This window comes from Microtus oregoni, unplaced genomic scaffold (assembly GCF_018167655.1).
Source record: "Microtus oregoni isolate MIOR12 unplaced genomic scaffold, Mior012 000017F_ref0000208, whole genome shotgun sequence".
NCBI lineage: Eukaryota > Metazoa > Chordata > Mammalia > Rodentia > Cricetidae > Microtus > Microtus oregoni.
This window is the reverse complement of record NW_024543076.1, coordinates 37,976,294-37,999,803: the sequence shown is the minus strand read 5'-3', so window position 1 is coordinate 37,999,803 and position 23,510 is coordinate 37,976,294. Positions and strand designations below refer to the sequence as shown.

The 23,510-nt window shown below is 37.2% G+C and overlaps 1 protein-coding gene across 2 annotated transcripts in view; it reads right to left on the bottom strand.

Annotated features, from left to right (window-relative positions):
* The window catches only part of Pkia (cAMP-dependent protein kinase inhibitor alpha), an 86,875-nt gene that overhangs the window by 24,146 nt on the left and 39,219 nt on the right, over nt 1-23,510 (bottom strand). The window contains exon 2 of one of the 2 annotated variants that reach the window (XM_041667585.1): nt 14,955-15,067. The exons of the other annotated variant lie outside the window; for it this stretch is intronic. The gene's annotated coding sequence lies outside the window, so the exon portion shown is untranslated. The remainder of the gene's footprint in view (nt 1-14,954; nt 15,068-23,510) is intronic. 2 annotated transcript variants of the gene reach the window in all.

Genomic DNA, 23,510 nt, shown 5'->3' with positions numbered 1-23,510 from the left:
GCCCTGTGGAAAGTCCAAGGTCCTCCCCCCTCCATCCATGTCTAGGAAGGTGAACATCCAAACTGGCTAGGCTCCCACAAAGCCAGAAAATGAAGTAGGAACAACACCCCCTGCCATTGTCCTTGGCTTCTCATCAGCCCTCATTGTTCGCCATGTTCAGAGAGTCCTGTTTTATCCCATGCTTTTTCAGTCACAGTCCAGCTGGCCTTGGTGGGCTCCCAAAAGATCAGCCCCACTGTCTCAGTGGGTGGGTGCACCCCTCGTGGTCCTGACTTCCTTGCTCATCTTCTCCCTCCTTCCGCTCCTCATTGGGACCTTGGGAGCTCAGTCCAGTGCTCCAGTGTGGGTCTCTGTCTCTACCTCCATCCATCACCAGATGAAGGTTCTATGGTGATATGCAAGATATTCGTCAGTATTGCTATAGGATAGGGTCATTTCAGGTTCCCTATCCTCAGCTGCCCAAGGAACTAAATGGGGACATCGCCTTGGGCTCCAGGGAGCCACTCCAGGTTCAAGTCTCTTGCCAACCCTAAGAGACTTGACTAAGAATTGTGCTTCCCTGCTCCCGTATCCAACTTTCCTTTATCCCAATCATCCCGTTTCCCCAAGTTCCCCCCATCCTCTCCTCCTCCCTTTTCTCTCCCCATCTCCCCTTACCCCTATTCCACCCCACCCCCAAGATCCCGATTTTCTCCCCGGCAATTTTGTCTACATCCCATAGCCAAGAGGATAACTATATGTTTTTCCTTGGCTTCACATTCTTATTTAACTTCTTTAGGCTCACCAATTATAGATTCCGTGACCTTTATTTATGGCTAGAAACCAATGATGAGTGAGTACATGCCATGTTCATCTTTTTGGGTCTGGGTTACCTCACTCAGGATAGTGTTTTCTATTTCCATCCATTTGCATGCAAAATTCGAGAAGTCATTGTTTTTTACTGCTGCGTAGTACTCTAATGTGTATATATTCCACACTTTCTTCATCCATTCTTCCATTGAAGGGCATCTAGGTTGTTTCCAGGATCTGGCTTTTACAAATAATACTGCTATGAACATAGTTGAACAAATGCTTTTGTCGTATGATCGGGGTTTATCAATCTTGTTGATTTTCTCCAGGAACCAGGTTTTTGTTTCATTGATTCTTCAGATTGTTTTCTGTGTTTCTATTTTGTTGATTTCAGCCCTCAGTTTGATTATTTCCAGTCTTCTACTCCTCCTAGGTGAGTCTGCTTCTTTTTTTTTTTTCTAGAGCTTTCAGGTAGGCTGTTAAGTCTCCAATATGTGCTTTCTCTGTTTTCTATAAGTGGGCATTTAGTGCTATGAACTTCCTCTTAGGACTGCTTTCATAGTATCCCATAAGTTTGAGTATGTTGTTTCTTTATTTTCATTGAATTCAAGGAAGACTTTAATTTCTTTCTTTTTTTCTTTCTTAATCCAGTTATGGTTCAGTAGTTGACTGTTCAGTTTCCATGAGTTTGTAGGCTTTCTGGGGGTAGCATTGTTGTTGAATTCTAACTTTAATCCATGGTGATCTGATAAGACACAGGTGGTTACTAATATTTTTTTGTAACTGTGGAAGTTTGCTTTGTTATCGACTATGTGTTCAATTTTCTAGAAGGTTCCCTGAGCTGCAGAGAAGAAGGTATATTCTTTCCTATTTGGGTGGAATATTCTATAGATGTCTGTTAAGTCCAATTGATTGATTACCTCCATTAATTCTCATATCTCTGTTAGGTTTCTGTTTGATTGACCTGTCCATTGGTGAGAGAGGAGTGTTGAAGTCTCCTACTATTAGTGTGTGCGGTTTGATGGCGGCCTGGAGTTTTAGTAATGTTTCTTTTACGTACATGGGTGCTTTTATATTAGGGGCATAGATATTCAGGATTGAGACTTCATCCTGACGAATTGTTCCTGTTATGAGTATAAAATGTCCCTCTCTATCTCTTCTGATTGATTTGAGTTTGAAGTCAATTTTGTTAGAAATTAGAATGGCCACACCTGCTTGTTTCTTAGGTCCATTTGCTTGATAAGCCTTTTCCCAGCCCTTTACTCTGAGTAGGTGCCTGTCTTTGTGGTTGAGGTGTGTTTCTTGTAAACAGCAGAATGTTGGATCCCGTTTTCGTATCCAATCTCTTAGCCTGTGCCTTTTTATAGGTTAGTTGAGCCCATTGACATTAAGTGATATTAATGACCAGTGGTTGTTAACTCTGGTCATTTTTTTAGTAGTAGAGTTTGTGTGTTTCCCTTCTTTGAGTTGTGCTGGTGAAGTGTCTCTAGATGTCTGAGTTATTGTGGTCATTGTTGGACTCCTTGGTTAGTGATTTTCCTTCTATTACTTTTTGTAAGGCTGGATTTGTGGCTGCGTATTTTTTAAATTTGTTTTTATCCTGGAAAATTTTATTTTCTCCATTTATAGTGAATGAAAGCTTGGCTGGGTATAGTAGTCTGGGCGTGCATCAATGGTCTCTTAGTTTTTGTGGTACATATATCCAGGACCTTCTGGCTTTCATGGTTTCCATAGAGAAGTCAGGTGTAAGTCTCATAGGTTTACCTTTATAAGTAACTTGGCCTTTTTTCTTTGCGGCTCTTTATATTCTTTCTTTATTCTGTATGCTTTGTGTTTTGATTATTATATGGCAAGGGAATGGTTTTTTTTTTTTTTGATCCAGCCTACTCGGAGTTCTGTATGCTTCTTGAACCTTCATAGGTACATCTTTCTTTATGTTGGGAAAGTTTTCTTCTATAATTTTATTAAATATATTTTTTTGGACCGTTGAGCAGCCCTTCTTCTTCTACTCCAATTATTCTTAGGTTTGGTCTTTTTATTGTGTCCCATATTTCCTGAATGTTTTGTGATGAGAGTTTGTTGGACTTGCTGTTTTCTTTGATCAGTGTGTTTATTTTCTCTATGTTATCTTCAGAATCTGAGATTCTTTCTTCTATTTCTTGTATTCTGCTGGTTATGCTTGTTTCTGTAGTCTCTATTTGTTTACCTAGATTTTCCATGTCCAGCCGGCCCTCTGTTTGTGTTTTCTTCTTTGCCTCCATTTCAGTTTTCAAGTCTTGAACTGTTTCCATTATCTGTTTGATTGCTTTTCCTTAGTTTCCTAGGGTATCATTCACTGATTTTTTCAATTCTTCAAACTTTCTGTTATACTTCTCATCCATTTCTCTAAGAGCATTTTTTACATGCTGTTTAAGGGCATTAATCACTTTCATAAAGTCATTTTTTTCTACTTCTTCTTGATTAAGGTGTTCCTGTCCTCCTGTTGTGAGGTCGCTGGGTTCTGGTGGTTTCATGTTGTTCTTCAGATTGTTGGGTGAATTCCTGCATTGGCACCTGCCCATCTCTTCCTCTGAATGCTTCCCTATGTTTCTTCTTTTACAGGATCAGGTCTCCTTGCCTACTGATGTACCTTCCCAGTGATGGCACTCCCCAGTGATGGTTCTCCTGGTGCTCGAGTGATGTCTCTCCTGGTGCTGAGATCAGATCTCTGTGCCCAATGATGGCTCACCTGGTGCCGAGGTCAGATCTCTGTGCTGGTGGGGTAGCTAGTAAACAAAGCGCCTACATTGCTTGTTGCTGGCAGGCTATTGAAACAAAGGAGCTCCTGCCTGCTAGGTTGCCCTCGGGATTCGGCCCCAGAGCCCCAAGAGGGAAAGATCCTATTTTTTAATATTACCAGTTGTCTTATCTGTTGGGATAATTCAGTGTTTCTGGCCATGGTATTTTTCATGTAGGAGAGTTTATCTTTCAAATGAAGGAACAACAAATCACTCGGTACAGCTGTTTGTCCTTTCAGGTATCTCACTCTTTCATGTTTGGGTCCATTGGAACAGGACCCCAGATCTCAAACTCTTGTCTCCCATCAGGGATTGTCCCTGTAAAGAACATTATTCTTTAGTTTAGAGGTTAACTTCTCTAATGCCTACTCATGGACCACAGTTCTCTATCTACACTCACTGTAAGTTTTATTTTGCTGTAATGTAAGCACATTAAAATGAAGATGATTATGGATCTGGAATTCATCCTTCCTGGTTGGTCTGCTCATCCTTATCTCAGACTCCTAACTAGTTTCCCACTGAAGCTGCTCTGCGAATCTCTTATATCAATGTGAACAAATACACTATAAAAGCACTTTATTTTTTCTTTTTTTGCTTCTAATGCAGCAGTTCTCAACTTGTGGTTCATGACCCCTTTGTGCAATCAGATGACCTTTTCAAAAGGGTCATCAAAGACCACTAGAAAACACATATATTTGCATTACAATTCATAACAGTAGCGAAATTACAGTTAGGAAGTATTAATGAAAATAATTTTATGGTTGAGGTTCTCCACAACATAAGTAACATAGGGTTGCATCATCAGGAAGTTTGAGAACCACTGATTTAATGTGATGAAGTAGGTCCTACTTGGTTATCTAAGTTGTTCTCTTCCTATACCACCATATCTGCCTATCGCTTTTATTCTTGTTTTTCCCATCTCTGCCACTAATCCAACTGAGATGAAAACCTTGATTTTTATCCTTAACATATTACTATTCCAAAGTTCATACCTCTGATTCATCAGCAGTTTGTAAAGACTCTAAATTCAACATCTAGCCTGAAGCCATCTGCTTCTCACTAACTTCACTGAACTCCATGCCATTATTGCTCTCCTAGAGCAATATGCAGTATCAGTCATTATCTCCCATTGAACTCTGTAACCAATATAAGATCCACAACAATCTAAAGAAACATGGAGACAGGCGATATGATAGTTCAAACATCTGTCTCTTATTAGAGTTAAAATACAAATTTTACAGCTTTTTTTTCAATGTACAAGTCCTCATTCAATGTTATATCTCATTTTCCAAATGCACTTGCCATTGCTTCCTTAAACCTAATATTTTTCTTCTCAGAAAGTTTTTTTTAACATTATGATCTTTTCACTTGTTTTGGTTGAAGCTTAAAATATCTATAAGTTCCAAGAAACTAGATTTCAAAGCATTTGCATTTTATTTTGTGCAGACATTTGGGATAAGACATTTTGCCTTTTATTTTGTGGACATTTGGGATAGGAAATTTTGGGAAACTAAAGATATTATTCACACTTCTAGCAATTTGTCTCTTGGATAAATAAGAAATGTGAAGACAGGTCTCAAGCAAGAGCTGCAAATGGTAAAATCCATGTGTTTTAAACAATGAACTTTGTATATATGTATATGTATATACATATACATACACATATATATACATATACATACATATATATACACATATATATACATACACACACACACACACACACACACACACACACACACATATATATATATATATATATATATATATATATATATATATATATATTATCTGGCTGCTACCACTGACCAGTGAGATTCATTGAAGACTAACAGATGGTTCATAGTGTGGCTAAAAGGTAAGAGGATAAAGCAAAGATGGGTCCAGGTACCACTCCAAGCATTTTGACTAGTAATTATGCAGATATTCATGGATAACAGTCAGATGACCTTATGCATTTTTTAACTTATTGGGTATTAAATATTTAGGTGAATATCAAGGGGAAATGGTAAGAACATTTTAGAGATATAAAAGCATCTGGTGGGGAAGTCTCTACAATAAGTAACACTTGATAGATAGTCATAGCTTTTGACTGAAAGAGGAAAAGTTTGTAAAGAAGGGAGGGTGGCAGCGGAAAGAATTAGATAAAATATTTACCTATTCATTAAAGAAGGATATCTAGACTTGTGGTAATCAGTGTTTCTCACTGCCTGAGGAGTAAAATACGAAAAGGAAAAATAACCTACAATGAACCATATGGTTGGTGTTGAATGGAAATGGATCATATTGAAGTAAATTGTATTTTTTCTTTTCTTTTTTTTTTTTTTAAGACAGGGTTTCTCTGTGTATCCCTAGCTGTCCTTGAACTCGTCTTGTAGACCAGGCTGACCTCAAGCTCATAGAGATCTGCCTGTCTGTCTCCCAAGTGCTGGGATTAAAGGTGTGTGCTACCACTATTTATCTGAATGTAAATGGTTTATATAAATTATAACCCCAGTGGTAATCTATTAAACATTGCATCTTATGTACTTACTTGCTGTTTTAACTTTCCATCTTTCTGTTTACAGTCAGTCCATTGTCAGACAGTGCTATGTAACCTAATCCCACCTATGTGGGCTCCCTAGCTTGCCCCTTTCCTAATTACACTTATTTGTTGCACAAATTAAATCATATATCTATACCCTTTTAAGGTCTTTTACATAAGCCTACTAGAGAATTGTAGCAACCACCATATCCAATGACCCCACTCAGCAGGAATAAGCCAAATTAGTCCTCATCCAAATTCCCTAAGGACACTCAAGGTTGCATCTTCAGAAGATGATTGATGATGACAACAGATAGAAAACCAGAAGGCAGCTTGTGATCTGAGTTCTTGATCAGTGTCCTTGGCCACAGGTAGGAAATGTACTTGGAGTTGTCCTAACTAGATATTAGAATTACCGTAAGTATTTGAGGGTTTAGTCCCTCCTATTGTTCCTCAATGAGTTTATGGTCTCAACTCTTAAAAGGATGATGTTGCTTATATTAGAAGCCTAGACAATTGAGGAAGGATCCCTACCTTCCATTTCCCAGATAACACTAAAAAAAATGTTCCTCTTTCAGATTTAAGTTTCTGTGTGATTAATTGGTGATATCTGTGCTTTGTTGAGGTCCATTGGTCAAAGCTAAAATTCCTCCTGGTCAAAAGAAGAGGATCTAAATTTTATCTCTGGCCCTAGGTGAAGAGTTTACAATCTAAATTTCTAAAAATAGAACATATCATTTTCTTTTCCTTTTAAGAGTTAATCCTGTGGAGCCTGTTAAATTGGCCAGGAGTTAACCCCAAGAAATACTCACCAGAAGACAAGCTAAGAACTAATTAGCTCCTTAATGAAAAATGTATCCATCCTTTGAAAAGCCCCTCCCTCCGGGTGGAGGCTTCCAGACCTTTCTCACAAAGCACTGTGGGCCCTGTCTACTTTCTTCCATTATTCAGGAAAGTGTAATTCTCCCTCCCTCCCTCCCTCCCTCCCTCCCTCCCTCCCTCCCTCCCTCCTTCCCTCCCTTCCTTTCTTCTGAGGCATGGGATTTGTACACCTTGCAAAAAGAGAGTTAACAATTAGGACAGAAACAAAATTCTATTTTCATTCTGTTTTTTAAAATTTTCTTTGAAAGTAATAAATAATTATATCATTTTACCCCTTCCTTTCTCTCCCTTCATTGCCTACCTCGGACTCTTCTACCTCTTTAACTCATGGCTTCTTACTTTAATTGATATTGTTACACACACAGAGAGAGAGAGAGAGAGAGAGAGAGAGAGAGAGAGAGAGAGAGAGGGGGGGGGAAGGAAGGAGAGAGAGAATTACAACTATATTTAAACAAACTGATTAGTACATATTACTTGTATGTATATGATTTCAGGACTGACTATTTGGCATTGGATAACGAATTAAGTGGTGCAACTCTGCAGAAAACTGTTTCTCCCTCTCTCAGTATTCTTCGGTTGCCTGCAGCTTTTTGTTTATGAATGGGGTCTTACAAGAATTTACCCTTCAATGTTAGCATGCCAATTGGTGAAAAACACCATTTTGAGTACAATGTCCATTTAAGAAATAGATACCTCATGCTTAGACATAATATTCTGTGTGTTTATTGCAGCTGCAGCATGCTTGTTGCAGTTGAAGATAAAGGCAGATGTTCAATATTAACATAAAAGAAAAGAGAAAATACCTGTTTTTTAACAGATTTTTCATAGATCTCAAATATTCATGGGCTTAAAACATAACATTTCAATCAGAATTTCTAAGTCATCGTACCCATTTTAGAATCACTTAAGTTAAATTGAATTCATATGGCTAATGAATTCATGTTGCTAACTTGAATTCATATATCTCACATTTCATGACAAAAGAACACAACTTGAATGTTCTGATACATATCATTTCCTTCTTACCCACTCAAATGCTTTATTGAGCACTTGTTCTTGTTTTGATTTTCAGTTATATGTCATTATAAATCTTATGTTCTAAATCTCGGATATAGCTGTATCAATGATCTTACAGTGTTGAAAATTATACCTTTCTGGCTGCAGACTCGAAAGCTATTAGGTGGTGAATTAGCTAAGTATCCTATGTTTCTTATTCTCTCAAAATGGGGACAACACAAGACTTGCCAAAGACTGTAGAGTATTGACATAGCAGCCTTATTACAAAGATTGGTGTTTTAAGTCATTCAGTAGAAATGCAGACATTGTTAAAGAAAATCATTAATGACAAAATATATTTTGGATTATTTATAAAACTTAAGAATGAATTGTGAATTTCTATTAAATAAAAAGATAACGTTTTTACTAATATTTTTTAGTTATTTACTTTTTTAATACAGTGACTTCTTTTTAACTTTTTTAAAGATTCATTTATTATGTATACAGTGTTCAGCCTGCATGCATGCCCGAATGCCAGAAGAAGAGTGCCAGGCTTTATTACAGATGGTTGTTAGCCATTATGTGGTCGCTGGGAATTGAACTCAGGACCTCATATAGAGCAGCCAGTATCTTAGCCATCTCTCCAGCCCCAAATTATTTACTTTTTAAATTTCATTTTACATTCCAACCAAGGTTCTCCCTCCACCCCTCCTTCCATTACCCCTTGCTGATGTAGGATTTCCCTCTATATGCTATGAATATGTTTTTATTGACATTGGATAAGAAGAAGCTGCTTTGGCCTATAGCAGGGCAGTATTTAGCCAGGCTGGAGGAGATACAGAGTGAGAGTGGGTAGAGCCAGAGAGATGCCCTGTAGCTGCTGAAAGAGGAAGACACCAGAATGCCAGAACCTTACTGGTAGGCCACCACCTCACAGTGATACACAGATTAATAGAAATTGGTTAATTCAAGATATAAGAGTTAGCCAGTAATATGCCAAAGCCATTGGTCAAGCTGTGTTGTAATTAATATAGTTTCTGTGTGATTATTTGGTTCTGGGCAGTCGGGAAATGAAAGAGCATTCTATGAGTACACCTTGTCTCCTTTCAGCCCACCCCCATCCACTCCTCCCAAAGGCTAAGGTCTCCCATGGGAAGTCAACTAAGCCTGGCACCATAAATTGAGTCAGGACCACGCCCCGCCTCCTGCATTAAGGTTGAACATGTCATCTCACCACAGGGGATGGGGTCCAGAAAGCTAGCTCATGCATCAGGGATAGATCTTGCTCTCATTGCCAGGGGCCCCTCAGATAGATCAAGTTGCATAAATGTCTCCTATATGCAGAGGGCCTAGTTTAGTCCTGTGGAGGCTCCATGACTGTTAGTCTAAAGTTGATGCATTCCCACAAGCTTGGTTCAGCTGTCTCTGTAGATTTCCCCAACAAGATCTTGACCTCCCTGCTCAGATATTCCCGATTCCCTCTCTTCAGCTGGATTCCTGGGGCTTGACCTAGAGCTTGGTTGTGGGTCTCTGCATCTGGTTCCATCAGTTACTGGATGAAGGATCTATGATGACAGCTGGAGTATTCACCAATCTGATTACAGAGGAAGGCCAGTTCAGGCACTCTCTCCACTATTGCTAGAAATCTTTGTTAAGGTCATCCTAAAAGGATAACTTTTACCAAAAAGATATCACTATGTCAAGAAAAAACTCCTGAAATTCCATGGCTCAGTAGCTTAACAATGCATGACACTAGACTAAATATTTTAAATGTGGTTAGGTTTACTAAGAGATTGAATTTTGCTGAATTTATATTCAAATTAACATATGTTTATAATATTTATACATTAGCAATGTAGCCCAAATATACATATGCACATATTTATTATGTACTCTCTCTCTCACACACACACACAAACACAGTCACACACACACAGCGAGGCTACAATTTCAGATATTATGGAGGACATTTCCATTACAGAAACTCTGAGCAGAACTCACCTTCACCTTTAAACAACTTTTTTCATATTTATTCCTGTACTATGAGAAAGTCTATTGTTATTAGGGAAGTCAAACTGTTATTATAAAAGAAGAATTGATATTATCAAAAGGGCTGAAAATAAAATCAAGATATAAAGTGTTATCATGCTTTTACAAAGAAATTATAAGGAAAGAGACTGAAAATCACTTCCAATTGTTGGAAAGCAAACTTATTTTGGAATAAGGTTGCACAAAGATGTGCAAGACATTATTCAGAAAAAAAAACCTGATTGAAAATTATGTGTAAAGATAGGTCCAGTTTCTGATGGAAATGTTATCTGTAATAGTGGAGGGTTTATCAACCTTTATCATATTTAGTACAATTTAAATACAAATAATTGACAGATCTTTTGTGGAGCTGCTAATTATGAGATTTACAAGAAAGATTAAGTGGCCAAGAATAGCCTAGATCTTCCTAAAGGGCTTTAATGTGGCAGGATTTTAGCTTACTACAAACACACGTATAGCTCTATATTAAGCATTATGTGATGTGGCACTTGAGGACAGTGAAATAAACACATTGAACAGAGTAGAGAGTCCAGAAACTGATTGTAACTTATATGGAATCAGCTAAGTCACAGAGAATTCTTTACAGTTATGAGGCTGTAGAGAGAAGCGTGATAAAGAAGAGCCTGTGCTTCTCTTGCAGATGGCCAGATTTGAGTCCCAATTCCTGTCAGCAGACTCAGAACCACCTACAACTTCAGATTCAGGATATCCAACACCTTCTACTGGCCTTAACAGGCATGACACTCATAAACCCACTTGCACACATACAAACACAATTAAAACAAACTTAAACGTTACTAGAATGTGAATGAATTGGTCTTGAAATGTTTGATGATTCATAAAAATGCATCAAATGTGAATTACATTGCCAGGAGCCATCCCTGATGGCTGGCCGGTCCCAACAGAAAATGTAAGTAGTTGATGAGGGAGTCAGCTAAGCCATGATGGTTGGGAGAGTCTTGCAGCCTGACTGACTGGCAGCCAGAGTGCTTCTTTATTTATAAAGAATTTAGTAAGCAGGGATACATTCATGTTGTTCCAAGCATAGATTATATCATTTTTGTTTTTGGACCTGTGTTTCACTTCCTTTGGCTCATCTTTTAGTCATTATTAATAAACTATGACAGAACAGAGTTATCATTTTCAATCATTTTCCCTCAAGTTTTGACATCATTGATACAAAGTTATCTTTCATGATCATTTTTACTCATCAACCCCATAACCCAATTTTTAAGAATCAAGAGGTGTATGACAAGCTCCTCTCAGGCTAAGTACTTTTGTGGCTATAATAATATTGGACCAAAATAAACTTCATGCTGTGCCGGGCATACAGCCATGTCCCAAGCAGCGCATTATTAACTCTTAATGGTCAGAGTGCCCAAGAAATATTCTCAGATCAAAGTTGTTGCAGTTATTATTCAAATTCTGGCATAATACAATATTTATATTTTATACCGTTATAAAATATGTTTCATCCTTCTAGATCATTCTTTGCCCATCAGTATAAGTCTCTATGTAGCACAGAGGTAATTTTAGCTAATCTAACTTCGTTGCTGTATGTGCCACGGATTGCCTGGGTGTATAGTTGAACGAGACTTGTAATCTGAACCGTGGTCGACTCCTCAAGCCCACCAAATCTTGTTGACCTTTTAAAGTTTACTTTACTTTGATTATCTTGCTCTTGAGTAGGTACAAGGGCAGATGTTTCAAAAATGTCTCAAAGGAGTGTGTCACAACCTCCAAGGCATAAGGAAGACCATCAAGTAGATAAGGATATCTCTCTAAAGCAGGGGGAATAGTATACTCAGGACTATCCTGGGGAAACTTAGAAATAGCATTCCAGAAAGAAGGCACAAATGATTCATAAGAAATTTTCCATCAATCTAGAATTTCCAAATTGTATAAATTTTAAAGTCTCCCAAGTATGCAACAGATGGGGATGAAAACCAAAGGAGGCATGGTGGCCATCATGTGGCTCAGCTTTGCTGGATCTTTGTCAAATGCCTGTGCTGGCTTTATGATTTCTGCCATTCCTATCAGATATGGTTGTGCAATCATATTACATAGATTACTGTCTTGAAAAAAATCTATATCATAATACCAGAAAAGAGCATTTTAATGTAAAAAGTTACAATCTGAAAAGAACAATTTGGCTTCATTAACCTTAAGAGTGGCTATCTCTACACACCATTTTCCTACTCAAGACTGGCCTGGGTAAAGCTATTGTATCATAGGTTATTAATTTACCTATATTTGAAAACAATAAGAAGTAAATGAATAAAATAAAAATCTAAATATCAGTAGAAGATATTCCTGCTGCTCCAATATGTAACATGAGAGCTCTGTCTTTGAAGAGGTACCTCAGGTTAGATAAGGTTGTAATGGCAAGGCATAATCTACCCTGAGTAGCTTTCAAGGGATGATATTCCCATAAAAGAGTCAAAGCCACAGATATCTACGGGACACAGAAACAGCTCTCAGATTGCTTTGTTTCTAGAACTATACTATGAAAAAAAAAACTTTTATTTAAGTTAAAACGTTTGTAAAGTTGGTTGAAGCAATACTAGTCAAGTATTGCAATTTGAAACTATCACCTAGTTTGAGAAACCCTGAATGAAAGTACAGAGGAGAAGACACTACACACACACACACACACACACACACACACACACACACACACTTCACATGCTTACAAGGGGATATTGACATAAATAATCATTAAGTCTTTTAAAAATAATTATCACCATGATGATAAACATGTGCTCATCTCTACACAAGAAAATACTATAATAGTGGTAGAAAAAAATGTATGACTTTGAAATATAATATTGACTTAATAAGTACAGAATATTATTTAAATATAATGGTAATTCTATAAAACTAAAAATATCACCCATAAAATAAATTCATGGATGTTTATATAAAACAAGAACAGCATTATTTCCATGGTGATGGAAGAAGCTTAAAGCAATGTCATACATTTAAGGTAAATCTTGTGGTCTTAGTCCTAGTTTTTCACTTTGGAGAAGTTTGTATTCTTCTTACATTTCAAAAATTACATTTCCAAAATTAAATATTATACAAGACTGTTACAAAAAAATCTCTTTACGCCTTAATTCCTGGAGATAACCATCTCTGCTCCAAAGACCACACACATCCACTTAGAAATCTAAGTTTGTAGAACTTTCTACACTGAAATTCTTCCATAGGAGGGTCTTAGTTTCATGATGAAACATTATACTTTTCAACATGTATCAACTTAAAGTGGCATGATTCATTTGGCTATTCAGGAAGTTTTAAAACATCAGAGAAGTACAACTTCTGTTACCAAGAGAATATAAGAAAGAAAAATGTGGAAATGTGTGGGAGGTATACTTGAGATTGCTTACAAATGCATACTGAGCACAACTCCAGCACAGTTAATGCCCGAGCCAGCGAATCAGACGTACTATTAGTAAATACACTTGAGCACCACCCAGCTGTCAAGGAATAAACTCCAGGGGAATATATTTCCACACATTTTGGAATGAGTTTCAGTATGCTCTTTTAGACCATTCATGTTTTAGTTTTTTTGTTAGCTGTAACCTATGAAATTTACATTTCTTTCATTGATTAAGCAGTTTTTTTTTTTTCCCACTCTCTCCTGGGACCACAGAAGATAACAACAGCCTACATAAACATCATGGCTGCGGAACTATGGCTGTTCTAGCCACCGAAAAGAATGTAAAGCAGAATTTAGCTGATAGTTATTTTAAAATTATCCTTAAGAGGACCATTATAAAATCCTTTAAAAAGTAAGTTTCTTAAAGTAACATGGCTTAGGAGGTTATTACAGGAATATTCTGCTCATATTTCAATCATCTGGTGTAAGTCTATGTGGGTGCTATGTTTACATGAACAGGATATTATGTGACATTATTATAAAATTAATCTGAAACTGAGATAAACTGTCAATTACATCAGTTATGTAGATTAAAGCTTTTATATCACAGCTAATTCTACAACAGACCTTGGCAAACATGGAGTCTGGGCTTCTCGTACAATTTGACTTAGTATCATGAGGAGTAATCCATTCATTCAGTAGATTTGCTCTGCATATTCCATGTTTCAGTTACAGTGATGGGTCCTAAGACTTCAGAAGCCAACACACAATGCACCAACAGGGCGGACACCTTTTATTCCTTCTAACTTGTTTCGTTCACTCGTTAAGCTATCTCATTCATCATGTGTCTTTGTTTGGAACGCAGACTAGAGGTTATGTATGAAGCTAAATTCTGAGTACTTAATTTCACATGAGAAAACTAGTCTTTGATTTTGAAGTCGCTGTTTTTTTTTTTGTCTCATAAAATATGAAGGCTCTCTACCTTAAATTTCCATGTCAAATTGTAAGTGAAAAAGAAAATTGTGAATAAGATTCTGACAAATGTAACTACACAAAACCACAGTCTTTCTTCGACATGTCCAATTCTCCCCTCTTCCAACTCCACTTCGCAACAAAACTAAGCGTGGATGGGCCCAGGGAAGAACCAACACAATTTGCTTATGCGGCCAACTGAAATTATTCCTCACTTGATGTTCTCAGGGCCCCTAATTTTGATAAACAACTGAAGTGTCATGGAAACAACACATGAAAAAGATTTGTCTTCAGAGACAAGATGCAGTGGGCTAATCTACTAGGCTGCACTTGCAGCCTCCTGAGACTGAAGTCCTGAGATTACTAAGTGCACATAGTGACAATGGGCTAAAAATAGAAAAAGTACCATGTTGTTATTGCATTTGCTTCCCTCCAAGGAACTCTCTGGTAAACACTGCCACCTCCAAGGGAATTAATTTAAAGCAAACTCCTCTTAGCTAGACTCTCATCTTTTTCAACGTGCTATTGAGAAACCTGTACACTCAGGATGATTGAATCTGTGATTTTCCTTTGCCGTCCCTACCTGATTGGAAACCTTCTTGTCTTTAATTCATTTACTGCTTTTCCTTAAAGATAATCTTCAGATTTCTACCAGAAATTGCTTCTTGGGACCATCAGACTTTGATATTCAGGAAGCTGAAAGGAAGATGTTAGGTGAAATATTAATAATCTGTACCTATAGATTCCACTGTCTCACCATTTTAAATAAATACCCCCCATATCTTCTAATTTATAAAAAAGGTTATAATTTCAAGTAAATACACTATAATAAGAACACAGGTTACAGTTTGAGACTTCAAGCCAAACAAACAAAATGAGGACAAAGATTCAAGTTTTCTAATTATTTTTTAAGTTTTATTTTATTTATTTCCATCTTCCTCTAGATTTTCTCTCAACAATCTTCATTTAGATTTTTATAAATTACTTTTACTAAATTTAATTTTTTACAAAATAAACATTTTTCACAGACACCTTTAATACTTTTTCAAGGTTTTTCACACATAAAAGTATGTGTGTGCAGGTCTAGAGATTTTTGAAATAGGATGGTAGAGACAAAATAAATCCATCAATTATTAGTAATCAAGGTCAGTGGATATTAGGGTGAGTAAAAACAAGTGGAACGTTAAGGTCTTGAGGTCAACATTGTAAAGTAATAATAGCAATTTCCTGATGAGTAATGGAGTAGGTTTCTTAAATTAGAGCCACACCTGTTAGCTACCATCTGCCCAGAAATTTCAAACCTCCATGAGTAGAAAACAAGTGATATTATTCTCCTTTGTTCTACCCACATGTCATTCCCATGACAATTGTTATTTTGTAAATTCATGTTGGTTTACAAAGAATGACGTATCTTATGCCATCCTTTGCAATACTATAATTTATAGACCTATAAGAGGCACTGGACTACTAGGCCAAAAAGAGTCTGGGATTTCTTAGTGTGAGCCCATCCAGGAGCTGAAACTGAGATGAGACATCAGATACAAACTGTCTATGGAGGAGGTTATCCAGCCAACGTAAAGAGCAGAGTAGGGAACTGGAGATAGGGCCTGGAAGAAAGCAAAGAGAGTCATGTTTCTGAATGAGTTCTGGATGAGTTATTCCTGAAGATACCTGTTAGTCCTTCAAAGGTGTTCTGAGACTCTGCAGAATACAGCTCATTGTTATCCCCATAAAAGGGTGAGAAAGCTGATATGCATATATTCCAAATCGCCTCTCTAATTGGTTTAAAACCCCATTAGGAAACATTAACTGCTAAGCTTTCTGGACTTATCTCAAAAGGCAATTACGTGTAGCATTATGATGCAATGGGTATATATCGAAAGGGCACATACTAGGAGATGTGGGAGCGACATCAATGGCATCAAAATGCCTTGGGATGGACTCTTGTGCAGAATGGATAACTTTACATCCCAAATCAATGCTTTTCTTCTGAGGTATTCCAATACTGATATCAGTAAAAATTTTCTCTTTTGAATCAAGTGTAGAATCTCAATACCCTAATGTTTTAAAAAGTTATTAGTGACAGAATCATTGTGAGGAAATTGAAATACAATTTTAATTTGACCATTCATGTTCAGTCTGCATTTGCTAACCCTCTCCCTGATATATCTGCCAGATCTTTAGTTTCAAGGTGTTTTCATAGTCAGTATTTTAATTTCATCTATTGAAGACCCAATGTAAATCCATAATTATGACACAAATTATCATGAAGTGCATTGAACAGCTCGAATTTTAATTCATGAATTTGCTATAAATCTGTAGAATATAAGGAAAGTTAACAGATCTTCTCGTACAATGCAGTCTTGTATAACGTGTGAATTAGGAAGGAAGAATGGGTTTCTGAAGCCAAGGAAAGCGAAATGTATAATGACAGGAGAAATAAAAATACCTGGTCCAGGGCAGAAAGGAATGCTATTCCTAAGGTATAATGAGTGTCCAGAAGGGTGTGAAAAGGGCACAATGCAAAGATACCATAGGATAATGAATGACTTATGCCTGTGGCACAAGAATGTTGAGATTGAATTCTCAAGACTGTATTCATCCATTGATAAAGTTTTAACTGGAACTATAAAGTTACACTAGATAAATGTTGATTTTTATATGGACCACTGTGCATCAAAGATCTGTGTGCAATTTAGAAAAATTACTGTTAATTTGAAAATTAATTTTACAGTGGAATTGTTTTAAAAATGTGGTTGCAATCTTGTACCTAGGAAAAGAACCTATTAGCACATTACTAAAAGTCAAACAAGGTCAAATTAGAAATAAAGTTATAATTGAAATTCCCTTCATTCATCTTTCTCCCTTCCCTTCCTCCTCTTTCTTTCTTGCTTCTTTTCTCTCCCTCCAGTTCTCTCTTCCTTCCCTCTTTCCTTTCTTTCTCCATTTGCTTCTGTAGCAGGGCAAACCCAAGATGGTTACAAATATTTTAGGTACCCAGGGATGACAGTATCTGCTTCTACCTTCAAAGTGCTGGGATTAGGGGCATGAGCCACTACTTCTGCTTTTATGTGCTTTGTGCTAGGTGCTCTGTCTAGGAAGCTGCATCCCTACCATTTTTTTTTTCCATTTCAGTGCTTCAAATTCATGACATAAACACCTCAGGCCTATGGAGTTTCGGATTTGTGATTCGTTGTTATTTGAATTGATAAAATGTGTGATTTCTGTCTGTTTTCTACATTTTACCTTGTCTTTTCTACCTAGAAATTTTAACAGTTATGTCTGATAGCCATTATTGTACTTGGGCTATTTGGGGTTCACTCGGGTTCCTGAGTCTCTAGATTTATTTCTTCTGGCAATCTGCACACTTTGTTCACTATTTCTTCAAGCTTTTTGCATCTTGCTTGCTCCCTTTTCAAACTAAGAATTTGATGACACAAATAATAGCACTTTCACACTGTTCCAATGGCCTCTGAGATTATGAGACCCTGGCCTATTTTTCCTCCTTGGTTTCAGTTGTAGTCAATTATATTTTTTCCTCAAGTACGACATATTGATAATGTGTAATTAAGAAATGCATATTTAAATGTCTACCAGATAATTTATTTAGCCTACATATTATAAGTCCAACCTCACTTTACTTGGCAATGATTGTACATCCAGATTTTCATGATTTCCTGGTTGGAGGTATGATGAGTGATTTTTATTTGTATTTTGAAGAAATTCTGAGTACTACACAATCCTGCATTCTGCTTTATCTTCTTCCCACTTTTTTGCTTTGTTTTTTTTTTTTTTTTTATCCAGACATTACTCTATATTGGGTAATCGTGTCCTGGCTGACTGGGAAAGAATATAAAGATTTTTAAAGGGTTCCATTGACACCAACCCAAAGAAAGTTGAGCAATTAATCACATTAACTGTCTACATAGAAGAGAAGTTCAGCTTGCCCTTTGGTTTTGATGCCATCTCTTTAAATGTGGTGGAGCCACATGCAAACTTGTTTTGTATTCAAGTGGAAGTAAAAGTTAAAATTCTTAATAGGACTCCCAATAAAGAAGAGAGACATGAAGTATTAGCTATGCTTTTCCACAACAGTTTGTTACATTTGGAGTCTACCTGTGTGTGGAGGTTCAGTCTCACATAGGATCCCACTCACAACATGTATGGGGTAATAATGTTGCATAATATTTAACTCGGAATATCATGCCTTGGACACAAAGCAGACAAGATGCTAAGCTTCTTGTTCAACTGTATGACTATGTGTGGTTTGTCCAGAGTTAAATGGCCACATCTGGCTCTACTTCTTTAATGCCTTTCCATTCTGCTGAATGCTGGAGAGCAGAAGGTTCGCTAGGCAGTGGACTGTACTGAAATAACCCTGATTTGGACTGCGTTGGCTGTTTAGGTAGGAGAGAGGTATCCTGGAATTCAGAATCATCTACTTAGTTGATGTCACTGAAGTAGAAGCACAGAAAATGGGGGACAGTTTTGCCTTAGTATTTTATTGGAATGGTAACAGCATTGTCAAACAGTTACAGGTGTTAACAACCCCAGCTTGTATACTTTAGCTATGAGGAAGACATTTGTCTTAAGCCTTTCTTTTGTTTGTGATCAACAGATCAGAAGAACCTATATAACCCTTTCTGGGATATAGAGAAAACAATAAGAAAATATGAACAATTTAATGCCATATCACTCTGCAAGTCTCAAGGTCCTGAGTAATCTGCACCTTGCAGTGTCTCTTTACTTATTTAATAAGTTTGGGATTTAGTGAGAAATACCTAGAAAATGTGGTTTCTTTGTTTGGTTCAAACCACAAATCTAGAGTTCTACTTATGTAAAGAAGTTCTGCTTTTTAGTCATAAGTTGAAGTTCAGTAATATACAATGTGTTCTCTAGGAATTACTGTGCTAGATATGATTAAATGTTCTGTTGAAGCTCAAATGTAAAGATACACTAGGACAGTCTGTGTGGTTATCTTTCTGCTTAGTCAATGGATCTTTAGAAGCATCAACACTTCAATGGCAATGAGTACAATGTAATTAGTGCAGATATCTTGGTGCATCTAATTCTCTTTGCAAGGAGGAACTTGAGATTCTTGAAGAAATGGTCAATTCTACAATAGACAGACTATGACAAGAAATATAAGAGATGATGTTGGCATTTTGCAATGTAAAAAATTTAAAAAGTGATTTAAAAAATGTAACTAACTGGGTGATTGCTCAGAGGTAAAGCATTTGCCATACAAACATGAAGACCCAATTTTCAATCTCTAGAACTCATGTAAACCCAACTCAGTACATGTGTATTTTGTCTTTTAACTTCTGTCCTGAGATGCCAGGCAGAGACAGAATTTCCAGAAGCTCACTGGCCACTGAACCCATGGAACCCAGAAGAAACAAAAGATTATCTTAGACAGTGTGGAAGATAAGTCCGATTCTCAGTTTTCCTCTGACCTTTCTACATGCTCTGTGGTGTGCATATATCTACACTCACACACGAACAAACACACACTGATGCATTTATAGCGTGAGTCAATTGAATTGAAAGAGGTTACTACTGCCAAGCCTGATCAAATTAGCAAAAGAAATACAATAATTTTAGATTATAGCTAAAACTACAAAAAAACCTACCACCAGGTCTCATCTGTGTGAACAGGTGATTAAATTGATTAAATAAAAATAGTAAGTGGGAAAACACACAAATCAATAATGCTGAAGAAGTCCAAAGCTACTTAACTCTCCATATAGAAAACATAACTCCCCACTGCTTACTGTTCCATTAGTCAAAGAGTTAGCACAGTGACTTACTTCCTAATGTGTTTCATAGAAAAAAACCAATATAACCATTATGGAGAAACTTGGCAATAACTGCTTCAGCTCAGCGATCAAAGTCATGCACCCCCAGCAGTTACACTGTGATGGTAGTATGTATCCTTGGCTTTCTGTGACAATCTTCCTTTATCTCAGCAGTCTTTCCCCTTAAAACTATAGTTTATTAGTTACTCTTCTATCATTTTAATAAAACACCATGGCCAAGGCAATTCACAGGATGAGAAATTTATTTGGGGCTAATTGTTCCAAAGGGACAAGAGCTAATCACCATCAGGGTGGGGTGCATGGCAACAGGCATTAAGACTTCTCATGGACTAGCAGCTGAGATCTAATATCTCTGTCACAAACAGGAAGCAAAGACAGCCAACTGGAAATGGCTAGAGTCTTTTCAAACTTCAGTTTGCCCCAGGGAAAACACTTCCTCCAGCAAGGTCACACCTTTTAATCTTCCCCAAACAGACACCAAATAGGAACCAAGCAGCAAATGTCCAAGTCTTATGGAGCACATCTCAAACTGTCACATAGCATCCCATCTTATCATAAGGAAACTACCCAACAATTCCAGGAGTGAGGTAGCATGTATAGTCTTCTACTAACTTCTGTCCTGAAATATCCAATCATCACTCTCCAAAGTTTTCAGTCTTTAAACAGGGTAAGTCTAAGAAAATGCAACAACTAATAGGAGACTGGGGAGCCATGAGGATGAGTGCCGCACAATGCTCTAATGGATGAAGCAACACCCACAGATGATAGCATTGACATGTGGCTGTAAACTTGTCGTCTTGTTATTCTAGCAACAGCTATGTAATTTCCTACTAAGTAGATAAAAATTTACTAAATCACTTTCTTGTTGATGAAAAACATGTTTAAAATTTTGTTTTGAGTCATATGACAATGGATGCCTTTAATGATTTAATATTTTTTCAACTTAATCTATTCATTAGACTAGATTTCCAGAATTAGGATTACTTTGTGAAATGTTGTGTAAATTTTCATTGTTTTAGACATTACCAAACTGCTTTGGAAGTACTCATCTCAAACTGGCTTACAAAGATGAGATACTATGATTTTTGATTTCGATAAATTCATAAACTAGAACTTCATATTCTATTTATTTTGAATTTTTAATAACTATAGAGATTAAACATCATATAAACACTTATTCAAAATACTAACTGTATTTCCATTTGGAAAATTGTCTTTTCTCACTTTTTACCCCATCTCTTTGTGAGGTCTTCCCTGGTATCTGCAGAGAAACTAATGGCGAATTGATCATTCAATGAATAAATAATTTTCTGCCTCAGATAGGCTTTCAAGCCAACAACTTCTGTTCTGATTCGCTGCTTAGCTTTCTTTTATTGCTTTCAAAGTTTATAAAAAATAAAGCTTTCACACTGTCTTCACATTTCCTTTGTCCTTGTTACTTTTCCTCTCTCAGATAATGAGCGACCTCAGCTCTCATCCAGGAAAGCAAAGGAGAAAGAGAAAACAGAACCCAGTAAATGACCCACTGTTAAAACTTCTCAACACCTGCCCTGGCCTTTGGACTCTCCTCCACTGTCAGAGCTGACATTAAAGGTTCTCTCCAATGAGCACAATGTGCTTTCCATTTCTTTCACCTTCCTGAGCATGACACAGTTCTTTCTGCACCTTACCTTGCCTTGTGAATTAGTCTCAGCAAAATTCATTTCTTCTAAATGAATAACTCCTCTCTATGTATTAAAAATGACTCAAGCAACATGAAGCTTTCTCCTCCTCCGCCTGGAGCAGCCTTTGCTTTTCACAGCTGTGCCTCTCCAGACACTCTGCATGCATTGCCTCCCAGTCCTCACATCCATTTACTCCTCAGTGCGCTTCCGTCTGCTTCCCCACCCCAGGCATCTCTACAGTGCTCTGAAATTCCATTTGCGAAGGTCACTGGGATCTTGTGTGACCCCAGTCAGTAAAAACGTTTATGCTCACATACTGGGCTTATTTCTTTAAAAAAGAAAGCAATAAAAATTCAAAAATGTTATTATGTTTTTATACCTTCTCTATTACCTACCTCAGCATTTTTTTTGCTTAATTTCCCTTAATCTGAGTTCTAAATATTCCCCTAGCTTAATTTACTTTCAATGGAATGTATGACTCTGTGAAAGATTATTCTTTTGTTGTTGTTGTTGTTTGTTTTGCTTTTTTGAGACAGTGTTTCTCTGTGTAACATCTCTGGCTGTCCTGCAACTCACTTTGTAGAGCTGGCCTCAGATGCACTGAGATCTACCTGTCTCTGCCTCCTGAGCGCTGAGAAAGAGTATTCTTAATATTTAATTCCCACCACAGTAATGCTAGAGGCAGTAAGTTTGTAATATTTGTCAAGCACCAGACACTAATATAAGAGCTTCATGTTCCATAAGGTGTTTATTCTTCTCATAATTCCGTCTTGTGATTTTCACATCACAGATGAGGAAACTAAGGCTTTAAAAACTTAAGTATAATTTATCAAAGGTCACATGACTAGTAATTGCTGTTCTCTCTCGACAGCATTAATGCTGGATCTTTGAAATGATAAGAAAAAGTATGTTTTAAGGGAGTAAAATTAGCCAGTGCAGTAAATATTTTATGAAAAAGTACTGTATGTTTGCCAGAGCTGAGAACAGGGCACAGAGAAAACAATGATAAGGACAACTCTTCTCGGAAGAGCCAGGAATTGTGATAAAGGGAATCATTTATTATCTTATTTTATATTAACTATTCAGTAACCTATGAGAAATAAATTCTTGTTATCCCATTTTACAGATAAAGACACTTTAAAAGGGTTTAAGTGATTTCCCTTTGGCCAGACAAGAAATCAGGACTGTAGGAAGCATTCTGACTCACAAGTTCAACTAAAAGAGACAGGCCTTTTTAAAATTTTATTTATTTATTTATTTATTAAAAATTTCCACCTCCTCTCATTTCCCTCCCATTACCCCTCCCCCTCCAGTCCTAAGAGCAGTCAGGGTTCCCTGCCCTGTGGGAAGTCCAAGGTCCTTCCCCCTCCATCCAGGTCTAGGAAGGTGAGCATCCAAACAGACTAGGCTCCCACAAGGCCAGTCCATGCAGCAGAATCAAAACCCAGTGCCATTATCCTTGGCTTTTCAGTCAGCCATCATTGTCAGCCACATTCAGAGAGTCCAGTTTGATCACATGCTCCATCTGGTTATGTCTTATGATCTCAAGAAGAAGCCTACTTATGGAGTTGAAAATTGTATGTAAATAGGTTCAAGGGACAAGGTCACCTAGCCCAGGCAGAGTGCATGGTGACGGCTGAGTTCATGTGAAATACT